General features: G+C 43.2%; 1 protein-coding gene across 10 annotated transcripts in view; it reads right to left on the minus strand.

The window, feature by feature from the left end:
- The window catches only part of LOC129762280 (monocarboxylate transporter 12-like), a 660,562-nt gene that overhangs the window by 43,020 nt on the left and 605,396 nt on the right, over positions 1 to 12,146 (minus strand). Inside the window, exon 1 of one of the 10 annotated variants that reach the window (XM_055760406.1) lies at positions 10,807 to 11,107. The exons of 8 other annotated variants lie outside the window; for them this stretch is intronic. The gene's annotated coding sequence lies outside the window, so the exon portion shown is untranslated. Of the gene's footprint in view, positions 1 to 10,754; positions 11,108 to 12,146 lie in introns of those variants that run through there. One more of the 10 variants, XM_055760405.1, reaches the window with a different exon arrangement.

The following is a 12,146-nucleotide window of genomic DNA, read 5'->3' on the forward strand; positions in this document are numbered from 1 at the left end:
ATAAAAAGGTGCTCTGTTTCCTGATTTGGCACCAATACTGAAAGACGTAGTCGTACGTAAAAAAAGAGGTAGGTAATATATGTGATGCAATCGCAAGGTTGACGTAGGACTATTTTTGACTTAGTAATCAGTTGTTTGCCTTTGAATCAATTCCCAAAGAGAGATTTCTGAAAAGTGCAAGAATGGAGCTTTTTTTACGCATGTTTTGCAAATTCATTCTGGGGTTAAAAATAGTTGCGGGTGCCTATAAATACAGCCATTCTGTGTCAGCCCCCGTAGTGCTTCTCGGAATTCCGTGAAAATTTTGTTTCTTGTCGCAAAATATTAGACCGGTATTTTTTAATTTTTTTACTAGGGTGTTCATTTTCATTTTAGGGTGGTTCGAAAAATCAATTTTCAATTCATTTCAATTCAATCAATTCATAACTTTTGAACTACTAAGCCGATTTAGATTATCAATATATCGAATTAAATCCTATTGCTTTGGAAAAATCTTGGAAGTACTAAGCCGATTTAGATGATCAACATATCGAATTAAATCCAATTGTCTTGGAAAAATATACACTGCGTTTCACAACTATAGAACACCTAATTTTTCCTCAATTTCCAGACATATGTAAGAAGTCGGTTGAAAAAAGCATACACCCAGGTTTTTTACGCGGTTTTTTACGAGATTTTTTTACGCGGATTTTCCAATTAACGCGGTACCCGCGTAAAAAAAGACCAGTGCAATATCACATCTCCCCCTCAGCTCACATTTGTTCCCTCAGAGCAAATTACGGTAATTAGTGCTTGTAATGAAGCTTAGCGCTTAGTGCCGCACCTTATCACTATTCTTACGTGGATTTTAGGTGTTGGGTAACGGGGAGCTCGCCGGGCGGTACAAGCGATTCGTGAATGTCTTTCCCTGTCTACTTAGCTCTGGACGGTCCAACAGTGGTACTGCACGTGCATCGGCAGAAGAGTGTACAAATTACTAGGGAATCTTCTAGCAACAGCAGATGAGCTCATTCCTGAGGAAAACCGAACTATAGCTACTAGTAACCAACGAAATTACAGGAAAAAACTACGGGTTTTCGGAAACGAGCAACACTCAACTTTTTACTTCCATTCTACGTAAAGATAGTCCCATTTGATATCTATCATTAGGTGACATGTTTTTTTACGCGGATTTTCCAATTAACGCGGTTTTTTGCGCGGATTTTCGAATTGACGCGTTTTTTGACGTAGGACTACGTCTAACCGGAAGATATAGGGGGTGAAATGGAAATCTAGGCACTGAACAAGTAGGAAAAAATGCAAGATTTGGAACGCTTATAACTCGAGCATTTCTCAATAGATCGCAAAGGTTTTTGCATCAATTGATAGGAAATATATCTACGCATCTATCATAACGAATAACATTTAATTTTTCTTGAGATAAATAATTGAATAATTGTGAAATATCAAGCATTGTCCAAATGCACTATGTGCCCATTTTTGATTGATCCATTTTGTGCTCCTCAAATCGTACCGACCAAAACGGGCAACCAGAGCAGCAGCGAAATAGAATGAAGCACGATTGGAAAGGAAAAAGAAAAAAAATGAACGAAACATTGGTCGCAGTCTCACACATGCGTAATACTCGAGCCATCCAGTCAGCTTAAAATCCTCGCTCCGATGGCGTAACGATCATTCTCATTCAAACCGTACACCACATCTTTTCGCATCACAACACATCAACAAACCAACCCAAGCAGCCATGTGTGGACATGGCAAAGGAGGAAAAGTGAAGGGAAAGGCAAAATCTCGCTCGAACCGTGTTGGTGTGGAGTTCCCCGCAAGGGTAGCTAGGCCGAGCGCGTTAGTACCAGTGCACCAGTCCACCTAGCCGGCGTTATATAGTTTCGGCCGCCGAAGTGATCGAGAATAGAGGCGAATGAACTGCATAGTTTAAAGCCTCTTAAAAACAAAGAAAGAAAGAAGTGATCGAGTTAGCTGGCAAAGCTGCTCGCGACGATAAGAAAACCCGCATTCGGAACAGAACACATTCGGTTCGGTGGACATCAAGACAACAGGCAGTTGCAGCGAGTGGCGAGTGGCAAACGCAATCGCAAAACGGCAGCTGGTAGCAGAAGAAAAAAGTTTGTTCTTTATACAATCTGCTCTGGTGGCAAATCCAGTTTTTTTCAAAACCACGAGTACTAAATTTTCTAATTTTCTAACCATTCCATAAAACACGGCGCTTATCAGGGCCATTAAACCTTTCAAAAAGGAGTTTACGAAATACAGTTCAATGCTTTCTAAAATAATATTCAAAATAATAATAAAACACAAATTGATTTTTTCATATTTTGTTTGCCAGGATCTGATGAGTATGTGAATTTGGCAGTTGTTCTGAGCTTATTGATAGTTGGGGACTTTCCTGATTATTCAATTTTCACCAATTCTTAAATTGTACAGTAATTTACAATTAGTTCGACATTTAGCTAATTGGACGGACCAGTAATGTGACATATTTAGTTGGACATTTTAGTAAACATAGAGATCGAAATTATGACCCCACATTGAAAGTCGACACTGTACCACTGTCAACGGAAATGTTCAATTAAAGGTTAAAATCGCCTCCAATGCGACACTGAGCGGTGCTTCGGCACGTCGCATTGAATGTAATTTACTGTACAACATGTCACAAAGCTGGATGGGAAGAAATTTTCAAACTGTGCAAGCTGTGGCGAGTGGCAACAAATCGCTAAACAGGAAGGTTTAACCGAACAAGATGGGGATATCGAGTGATAACAAAACAATAAACTCTTTAGATCAAAGATAATTTTGTGATCCTGAAAAAGACCCTTTTTAGCCTGCATGTGAATCCAACGAGCGAACAAATCGCAATGAATGTATTTTTCTTCTTCTTCTTCTTTGTTTTTAAGAGGGTTTAACTTTGCCGTTCATTCGCCTCTAATGTATTTTTTGCCATCGCTGCCTTTTAACGCTCATTCGTTCGTCTCGTTGGACTCGCCCCTTTGGCTGAGTCTGCCGATTTGTCTCTATCCTGTGAGTGTGTACCGCTAGAGTATAAAACACGCGGACCCCAAAAAAATATCTTATTTTCTTTCAAACCGTAAACCCGTGTGGTTGTACGGCATCGTTTAACATCGCATCGCATCACATCATAAAAAGAAAACAAGCAGCAACGTGGACGTGTGGACGTAACAAAGGAGGACAAGTTAAGGGAAAGGCAAAGTCTCACTCGAACCGTACAGGTCTCCAGTTCCCTGTTGGTCGCATTCACTGATTGCTCCGCAAGGGTAACTAGGCCGAACGGATTGATGCCGGAGCACCAGTATACCTAACAGCGATTAGAGAGGTTTGGCCGTCGGAGTGCTCAAGTTGGCTTGCAAAGCTGCTCACGACAACCAGAAAATCCGCATCAGGAACAGAGCAGCTTCGGTTCGGCGCTCATCAAAGCAACAACTAGTTTCAGCGAGTGGCAAACGCAATCGCAATACGGCAGCAGGTAGAAGAAGGAAAAAGTTTGTCTATATATTGTTTGCCAGGATATGATGAGTATGAGAATTTGGCAGTTGTTCTGAGCTTATTGATGGTTGGGGACTTTCCCGATTATTCAATTTTCACCAATTCTTAAATTGCTTCTAGATTGAAAGTACAGTAATTTATATTTAGCTAGACATTTAGCTAATTGGACGGACCTGTAATACGACATATTTAGTTGAACATTTTTGTAAACATAGAGTTCGGGGTCCAAATTATGACCCCACATTGAAAGTAGACACTGTACCACTGTCATAGGAAATGTTCAATTGCAGGTTAAAATCGTCTCCAATGCGACACTGAGTGGTGTTTCGGCACGTCGCATTGAATGTAACTTACTGTACAACATGTCACAAGCTGGATGGGAAGAAATTTTCCAGCTGTGAAAGCTGTGGCGAGTGGCAAACGCAATAGCTAAACAGGAAGGTTTAACCGAACAAGATGGGGATATCGAGTGTTAACAAAAACACAATACAAAAGGTTCTTTTCAGAACCACCAACATGTTCATAAAGAGTAATCAGTAAATTAATCCATTTTTCAGGTGGATAGGTAGGTATTCACGTAGGAGAAGAAAATAAAATAATATATTTAAAATATATATTTAACAAAAGCTGTTCCCTTTGTATATTCCTACGTCACTCCGGTTATGTCCCCGACATTACCCACCCGTCTTTTTTTACATAACATATTCAAAAATAATCCATTTTTTCCGCAAGTGTAATATTCATGAAGCCAACATGAATACATGAACATGAAATCATTGGCTTCATTTTTTATATGTCGATCATCTGAATCGGTCGAGTAGTTGAAAAGTTATGAATTTTCGAAAAAATGTATTTTTGGATAAAAGAAGAAAACATGATTTTTCGATTAACATTGAAAAATACCTCAAAAAAAAACCTCAGCTTTCGAGGAAAAATATTTTTGGAAAAGAGAGGAAAAAATTCATTTTTGAAATGAAAACAAATAAAAAAAAAAAAAAAATATATAATAATAAATAAAAAATATATATTGGTTCTCAAATGGGGATCAACACTAGGGTAGGAGCCTACCTGTTGGTCTCAAATGTTCCTATCTCACGCCTCCACGAAGATCATATGACGACATTTTTAGATCGGGCGTGAACTGGAAACACACACCTGGTCTTGGCTCCGAGAACGGGTGTCGAAAGTGGCTAAGTGAGGGGGTGCGAGCGAGTCAGAGCGTTATATCTCTCCCGGGGAAGGCCTCCCGGGTCATGGAGGCCTTGCCAACCCGCTGTCTCCCGGGCAAAGGAGATACACCCAGACAATGGAGCTAAGGTCAAGACGAATACTACGAATGCGATCACCCGAGGAGGGTCCCCGAACTGGAGCTGGTCCTGGAACGGGCGTAAGAGCGAGCGGCCAGCGGCTGGAGGGCGATGTGCAAGAGCGGGCCACCAGCCGGGTTCAACCCGAAGAGCTACCGCCACACGGAAACAGCAGCCATCGACATCACCAACGAAACGCTGCGCCTACGAGGCGTGTTGCGACTGTCAGACGACAGTCGTCCACACTTGTGGGTACTACTAGGCGACGGATCATGTGGACACATGAAATGAATGAATTCGTGATCCGCGCCTATTACATCTGCACTGCTTTGGAGACGGACATGAGCGGTCGCCCTCGAATACTCGCAATGTTCGAGGAAGCGTATCCAGAGTTCGTCGGGAGGCTTGACCAAAACGCGATGAACGCGAGGCGTAGAGCGATTGTACGCAACAATATGCTCTCCCAAACGCAAGTCGACGAGATCAAGCAGCAGGTGCAGAGAGAACTAAGCTCCAGAACAAGCAGAGCAAGCGATGTGTCGAGACGAAGTTCAGTACGGCTGAGCAATTCATTCGCGAGTGGGGCACGCGAATCAGCACCAGTGGAGGCCACAGTACAACAACCCCCTGAGCCGGAAGATCCACAGCCAGATCAACAACTACTACGCGATCTGGTCTTCCATTACGACGAGGCGATCTCACAGTTCCGCGACACGGACCCTTTGTCGCGCCCCAGGATCCCGAAGTTGCAGCATTCCCGCAGGCTGACAAGTGCAGTAAAGCTCATGAACGAGCACGTTCTTCCGCTGCACTTGGTTGATGCTGAGAACATGGAGGAGCTGCAACTGAAAGTTTACTGTGCTGCTGTGGCGACCGCCAAAAGTTTAGGATACCGTATTAGGCCAAGAGGCGGACTGCTCCAACATCTCCGTGAAAGGCGTGAGCCTCCATGGCGAAGGAGATTGGAGCAACGGATCCTAAACAAGCGCGCCGCAATTGGAAGACTGATGGCGTACAAAAGAGGCAGCAGATCGGCGAAATTATGTCGCCAAGTTGCTGTGATCGTGCGGCCTACTGAACTTCGCCAGCTGGGAGCTCACCAGCTGACGGAAAAACTCGACACACTGGTACAGCAATTGAGCGTCCTAACTAAACGGCTGAAACGTTACTCTGACTCTGCAAAGCGCCAGGAACAAAATCGGATGTTCAGAGATAACGAAAAAGCGTTCTACGACCACATTAGCGACGAGAAGCCCGACTACCGCGAAGGTTTGCCAGATATTAGCGATGTGACGAACTTCTGGGCTGGTATTTGGGAGACCCCAGTAGAACATCGCGACGGGCAAATGTGGTTAAGACGGGAGGAGGAGAGTTGTGGTGAAATTGGAGAGATGCCAGCTATCATCGTCGGAGAGAACGATGTCCGCGAAGCCTCGCGGTACCTGAGGAACTGGGCAGCACCGGGCCCCGATGGTGTCCAGAACTTTTGGCACAAGAAGCTGACCGTCGCACATCCAAAGATAGCTGAGTGCTTCAACAAGGTGCTACGTGACCCACACAACCTTCCTGAATTCGCCACCCGTGGCGTCACCTTCCTCCTCCCGAAAGACAGCAACACATTGAACCCATCAAAGTACAGACCGATAACGTGCCTATCGAGTCTGTACAAAATACTGAGCAGCATAATTACCGCCAAAGTTTCTGCTCACTGCGAACAGCATCACATCATCGCAGAAGAGCAGAAAGGATGCAGGAAAAATACGCATGGCTGCAAAGACCAGGCCATCATCGACGCAGCCATAGTCGGCCAGGCGGTATATAACCAGCGGAACCTAAGTATGGCCTACATCGATTACAGGAAGGCTTATGACTCCATACCTCACTCGTTTCTCGTCCGGGTATTGGAGCTCTACAAAATTGATCCCGTCGTCGTTAGGTTCCTGCAGCATGCGATGAGGCAGTGGAGTACGTCTCTGCACCTCAGTGATGGGGAAAATGTGTTGCAGTCTAGAACGCTGCAGATAAAGAGGGGGATATTCCAAGGCGACTCTTTCAGCCCGCTTTGGTTTTGTCTGGCACTGAACCCCCTCAGTAGGACGCTCAATAGAAACGGTCATGGCTATAAAATAAGGTATGGCGACGGCGCCCACGAAGAAGTGACCCATACCTTTTACATGGACGATCTCAAGGTCTACGCTGATTCACGTCAGCGTCTAGGTGTAGCTATCCGGGTTGTCGAAGACATAAGCAGGGACATCTGTATGGAGTTCGGCCTCGACAAGTGTCGCTGTGTCCACCTGCTGAAAGGACAACTTACCGAATCCGGAGGCTACGAGGTCTATGACGGCGAGTTTATAAGAGACATGGTTCGTGGCGAATCCTATAAATATCTTGGATTCCGACAGCTCACCGGGATTCGCCACTCCGACATCAAGACGGAGCTGCGAGACAAGTTCTTGAGTCGAGTGAACTGTGTCCTGAGGACTTTCCTCAACGCGGGGAACAAGGTACGCGCGATCAACACATTCGCGGTTCCCCTGCTGACCTTCAGTTTTGGTGTAGTCAAATGGAGCAAAACTAACCTAGATGACCTTGAGAGGAGGATGAGGAAAGCATTCAAAGAGGCCGGAATGCACCATCCTCAATCGGCACTGGAGAGAGTTTCACTACCACGCAAAGAAGGGGGACTTGGAATCGTCGACATTTCTGCACTGTGTGTTGCCCAGGTACGACAACTGCGCGAGTACTTCGCAGAACGCGCCAACCAAAACGCGCTATACCGGGCTGTCTGCGCCGCCGACAGAGGATACAGCGCTCTGCACTTGGCGCAAGCGGAGTACCAACTCAACTGCAATCTGCAGACAGTGGAGGAGAAGATTGCAGCTTGGAAGCAGAAGGCAGTGCATGGTGCCCACCCCCATCAACTGGACCGGCCACACGTCGACAAGGCCGCATCTAATCTGTGGCTAACGCGTGGTGAACTCTCTTCAGTAGTAGAAGCCGACATGATAGCCATCCAGGACAGGATAATGCCGACGAGAAATTGCAGGCGGTACGTCTGGCATCAAGACGTTGATGACATTTGCCGGATGTGCCATCAACCAGGTGAAAACATAGAGCACATTATGGGAGGCTGTCCCGTTTTGGCCAACGCAGCCTACACCGAGCGCCACAACAACGTGGCCCGTATTGTTCATCGACAACTGGCGCTCCAATGTGCTCTACTGGAAGACAACGTACCAAACTACCGGTACCTGCCTGCACCTGTCCTGGAAAATGACCGTTTCAAGCTGTACTGGGATCGCACTGTTCTGACCGACCTCTCGATCCACCACAACCGCCCAGATATAATGGTTTACGACAAGAGCGACCGCAAAGTCACCATCATCGATGTCGCTATTCCACTGAACCAGAATCTGGAGGAGACCCACGGTCGCAAAATCTGCAAGTACCGACCATTGGCCGTGGAGCTCAAGGAACTGTGGGGGCTAAGGGAGGTCCCAAGAATTGTTCCAGTCGTTCTCTCTGGAACTGGAATTATCCCGAAGACACTTCTGGAAGCGCTAAAGGTGTTGAACATCGAGACGGAATTGGCCGGCATCCAAAAGTCGGTCATCCTTAGCACCTGCGCGATTGTCCGACAATTCCTCGGTCAGGACTAAAACAGCACGAGCATGCAGATACGTGCATTCCGCAGAGCCTAGTCCCCCTTTGGCATTCAGAAGCCCGGGGGCAGGTGAAAATTCTGGCTAGGTTCGCCTAGTTAAGAAGTGAGATAAGTCTGCCAATATATATTATAAAAATATATATATATATATATATATATATATATATATATATATATATATATATATATTTATAATATATATAAGAAATAAAAAATAAAAAATACGGGTCTATTATTTTGCGATAAGGATCGAAACTATCATTTTTTGCGAAAATTTGAGAACCACTATATTGATATGGCATGGAATGGTTGAATATATAGATTTTTGAAATTTCAATAGTTTATTTTCAAAGTAATTTTTGAGCTGTTAAAACAAATATTTTGATAAGGATAGGGCGACCACGGATCGACTCTTAGAAGATCGATCTTTTCCATTACGATTTCCGATTGCTTCGATCAATCTTTTGTACTCGAGAAAATCGAGAAAATCGATTTTTTGCTTTTGATCTTTTCGATCTTAGAAAAACTTTTTGTAGATTTGTTTTTCAGTATACATCGAATTTGTATCTCACCAAAAGCCGCCCAACATTTTTTTAAACACAATGTCAGCATTCCGATCGCTTCTTCTACGATTTACTTCTGTACAAATGCTGAGACAGAACTAGCGGCAGCTACTGAAGGGATTTACTGTAAGCAGTTGCGTGTAGGATTACTGAACCTGATGTTGACATTAATTACGGGCGAAAGGTTCTTCTTCTTCTTCTTTTTGGCTTTAAGAGGGTTTAAACTTTTCAGTTCATTCGCCTTTAGACGGGCGAAAGGTTGCTTTTTTAGAACTGGCACCAAAATTAAGAATCGGCTTCGACTAAATGATAGATGTATGACACGATTGACTTTTATGGGATCATAGTCAGCTGAGTTCTGAGCGGTTGTTGAATTTCTAATAATGCTTTTCCACTTAATTTATTCAATGAAACGACTGCTTGACGGCACAAGATAAATGTCCTGTGGCTGTGGCCTTCATGCTGAGAAACAAAATAGAATGATTTTGTTGTTTGAATAGAAATATGAGATTTGTATACCTTTTTTGAAGAAAAGGCGACATTCATACATAATAGGCACAGAAATCGAAAAAAAAGCCTTTAATTTTTCAAAGATCGATTCTTTGGTATTGGTTTAATCCAGTGGATCGACCCCTACGCCGTTTGGAAAATCGATCTTTTTATAAAGATCACCCAATCCTGGTTTTGATACGTATGCAACAAACAACACTCGTAGACCTTTTATCTTTCGGATGAATTATTCGTCACACCACTCCACTCAGCCAGCAAAGATACAGGGTGGCGCATAAGCCACGCAACGCTCTCTGAAAGAAAAAAAAATAACGATCGCGCTGCAACTATCGAGCATGTTGGTTCCTAAGCGGTTTTGTTTTCGACTTTCTATCGTTTTTATTCGAGAATAAATTCGTGTCGTGAGACATTTTTTTATACGATTTTTTGTGCAAATCGGTTGCGTGACTTATGCGCCACCTCGTATATATAGATTTTGTTTTCGTAATTATTGATTGTATGTTTTTCATAGTATACAAAGTCTAGGGACCGAAGGCGCTATACTTTTCTATTTTTTTCCTGAATGCTGAGTTTTTTTTACATAACATATCCAAAAATCAAAATAGTTTTTGAGAATCAGATCTCTGAATCTGATTTTACTATATTGGTTTAGCATGGAATGGCTGTTTATGTAAAATTATACCCACAAGAGCTTTTTTCGTAGCAGTACAATGTGCAATTATCGGTCTTATTCCCGTATACTCTCCACACCCTTCCTTCTACGTCAAAAGTGACGCAAAATTTATTCATTCGCATTAACCGTTATAAACGTTGTTTACTGCCAGCATTTTTATGAAATCAAAACACCAATTCATAGACTCGAATAAGAAAAACATACTTTTTTTTGAAATGGTCGTGCTTTATTTTGAAATGAAAAATAATCTCTTACAATTCACCTCTCACAATGATACTTTACAAAGGTAACGAAATATGTTAGTTTTTTTTTCAGAAAACGGGTAATCTTTTCGAAAAACCTAAATATTGTGTTAATAGTGAGATATTGTAAGAATAGATTTCTGTAATTCTCCAATTTTTGATACAAGTCTCAGTTCCAACGCATATGCTACGAATCACATTCTGAACAATTCAATTGCAAGAAGGTCCACTTGATTTCACTGCGTTTCCCGCGGAAGCTGTCACTTTAATCACCTTTTAGCGAATCACTGTGTATACCCCCAATACAATCTGTTCCGTTACTTACGGAAACTTAGCAAAGGTGGGTTGGTAATTTGACACATTACATTATCAATCGCACTTTATAATTGTAATATAATAAATTATTTGAATAATTGCACTTTAGAATAATGCCTAAAGTTCACAACACATTTTCTCATCAAAGATCACTGCACCACTTGTGATAGCTTAGCTTCAGAAGGTGAAGGTCGTGACGTGACAGATGAAACCACGGAGCCACCGCGAAATGGGGACAAACTACATATCCCGAGAATGACCGTTATTGTGGCCCCACGGGAGTAGTAACTTTACCGCGCGCAAGCAAGAAGCGAACTGATGGCGAAAGTGTCAACGTGCAAAAACTCGTGCGCGTGAGAAAGAGAATAACCGATGTAAAAATTTCTTGTGCCGTACCGTCATCGGACGGAAGGGACCGGCGTCCGGTGTCCACCAATTTCAGACTGTAGATTACTGATTGTTGTGCTTATACTGAGTATTCGCAGCGCGTGGTGAGCATTGGGACAGCGTGAAAGCTCTACCAAAGCTCTAACAAAGTATTATTCGATGGGAGATGACCAGAATGAAGAGAAAGAGAGAACTGCTACTGTTCTACGGAGATATGAGTGGTGAAATTCAGTATACCGTTAATCGGTGTGAATCTGTGCCATGCAAAAAAAAACAGGAAGTGGGTTATATCTATGGTATAACCGCAATGGTGACGTAGGACTATCGTTGATTCAGTGATCATTTGTTTGAAGTTGAATCTGAATCCATTCTGAATGAATGACTAAATGAATATTTGAGGCACTTCGAAAACGAGAGCTCTTTCGCTTGCATGTTTTTATATCTGCCAAGAGGAACTGGCAGATTATTTTGCAGCAGCGATATCTTTCAAATGTAAAGAGTTGCGCGCGTGTATGTGTATGTGTGTGTGTGTGACGGTTGCTCCGATGTCTCAAGCGGAACCAATTTTCGATGCTGGTATTCTCTCGGTCGTTTCCTCTTCTCTTAATGATAATGAATCCCTTGATCCCTCGCCGTCCAGCTCGTCCAGCTCGTTCAACTCGTTCAGTAACGATGTTGTCTTGTCGATGTCCTCACGAAAAATGAATGCGTTTCACCACCACCACCAATATCGCTTAAGTATGCTTTTTGTCCGTGACTGAATCGAAAGAAGGTGTGGTTTACGATGGAAATTTGGAAGGCAAACTAGAGGCGAATGAACTCTTTGAGTTTGAAACTTTCGGCGACTGAGCAATAATTGAAAATTATATGATTTTCGCGATGCGAAACATTTTCCATTGCGCGCGCGAACTGTATTCGATACGAAAATATTCTACTGATGGGGGAGAATAATCTTCAGATGCT

The sequence above is a fragment of the Toxorhynchites rutilus genome, chromosome 1 (assembly GCF_029784135.1).
Source record: "Toxorhynchites rutilus septentrionalis strain SRP chromosome 1, ASM2978413v1, whole genome shotgun sequence".
Classification (NCBI taxonomy): domain Eukaryota; kingdom Metazoa; phylum Arthropoda; class Insecta; order Diptera; family Culicidae; genus Toxorhynchites; species Toxorhynchites rutilus.